Below are 2,065 nucleotides of genomic sequence, written 5' to 3' on the forward strand. Positions count from 1 at the left end.
CTATATTGGCAATTTCGTATATAAATAAATAAATAAATAAATAAACTCTTGTTTTTCAAAATACATATAGAGTCGAAAACATGCTAGAAAATGTTGTTCATGTGGATACAATATACAATTATCGTTTATGTCTGCGTGTATTTCTATGTCTGTGTACGTCTGTATGTATGTCTTTTATTGTGTATCACAAGCTTTTGTCTGCCCGTATTAGTGTCACTGTGTTTTTTGTGTACATTCATACATTTATATCGTGTATATGTCGCTATTCGTCTGTTTATGAAAATAAATTGATATTTACGTGATGTACATGAGCAACATTTAATCATCTTTTGTTTAAAGCTTGTTTTGTTAAGTTTCCATCCGTCTGTAAATACATACATATAATTTACATCGATCTGTTGAACTACCCATAAGAGCCGCATACAATGTCAGTTAAATCAACCTATCAAATTTATATACATAATGGAATATAAAAGTTCCCGCAATGAAAATAGATCGGTTGAGGTATTTTCAACGGAAAAAAAAAAATAGAAAATATAAAAATGAACTAATAAAGACGACAAAAATTTGAAACAAATACCAGTTCTTTATATGGAGATATTAAACGTAAGTATTGTGTCTAAAGGATGTAATCAATAACATTTACAATCTTGATCACAATCAACGACTTTGATGTTTGTCTCGCCGACTTGGTTTTACATCGGCCAACACTTTTTCACACGTTCGTGGCCAACAGAACAACAAAACGGGCAGGAAATGCCTGCAGTATTAGGGCATTGATCGGACTCCGTATTGTGTTGTCGTCTGATCGTTTGGTTCGCCTAATGAAGACATTGTGGTGTAGTTGAGTACACAATGCCGCTGTTTCATGTGGTTAACATTTTAGTTGATGTCACGCCTTAGTGAGCTGCTGATGACGTCAAGGGGGAAGGCAGATCCTGCTTGCCGGATGAGGTGTTATTTTATCAAGTCAAGCCTGAGTTAAATATCAGAAAAACTGTTCTAATTGTTGCCTTCCGTCTTCAATTGAACAGTTCTAGTTTATTTTATGAGTCAATCAAAGAAAAGTCCCTTATTATAACATTTTAGTTTAGTGATATTTGAATGAGTACTTGACAAATCGATATCAATGTACTCGTTAAGTTAGCAGTTTTTTATAAGATAGAACTGTCCAATTAAACAAACATAACCTAATGACAACCAGTGTTTCTTTTCTTCCAGACCTTTTTTTCTACGGGGGGGGGGGGGGGGGGCTTTTGAAATTGTCGGGGGGGGGGGGGGCGTTCAACATTTTTCGGGGGAGGGGGAGGGGGGGACGGGACGCTAGTAAAAGTGTATGTTTACTATATAAAATCCATCTCGTTCGACAGAGCCCCACCCCCCCCCCCCTTAAGAGATGCCTGGAAGAAACTCTGATGACACTGGCTAATAAACAAGAAGATTTTTTGAATTCATGTCCTTGAAACTGTGGTACAAGAACAATTTAAAAACATACAAGAAGAGAGGGGAAAGAAAGAGAGAGAGAATTAAAATTTACTGTAAAACGCATATTGAACACTCGGCGGATTTCAATATAATGTTTGTTCTATTCTTTCTTCTAGTTTCTTAATCTAATGTTGGACGGGACCCCTGCAGCACAATTAGGTGTACGTGTCAACTGGTTATGCGCCATTTAGACCGTAGACTCAGATTTCAGCCTGCATTTTTTTTGACTAGGCAGCAGTTACTATCTGCCCGAGGGCTCGAACTCGTGACTTTAAGGTTTAGCAACCACGAGCTTTACACACTCGACCACGCCGACCCCAAGTTTTATTCTAAAAGAAACGATACTGTCTGTAAATTGAAACAGAGAAATTTTTTTCAGTTTCCGAATGGTATGCTATATTAAGCGCAGGTGTCCCATGTACGTATTACATTTGTGTAAACCCATAACGACGTAATGTGTGAATGTGTTATTTTAACACTAAAAACAACTTTTAAAAGGCTTTTTACACGAAAGTTGATACATAAAGCTGATTGATTTAAATCCGGTGTGTTTTATATTCCAGCATTGTAAAGAACAAAG

This window comes from Physella acuta, unplaced genomic scaffold, assembly GCF_028476545.2.
Source record: "Physella acuta isolate Inbredline_101_S28 unplaced genomic scaffold, ASM2847654v3 ptg000905l, whole genome shotgun sequence".
In the NCBI taxonomy this organism is placed as follows: domain Eukaryota; kingdom Metazoa; phylum Mollusca; class Gastropoda; family Physidae; genus Physella; species Physella acuta.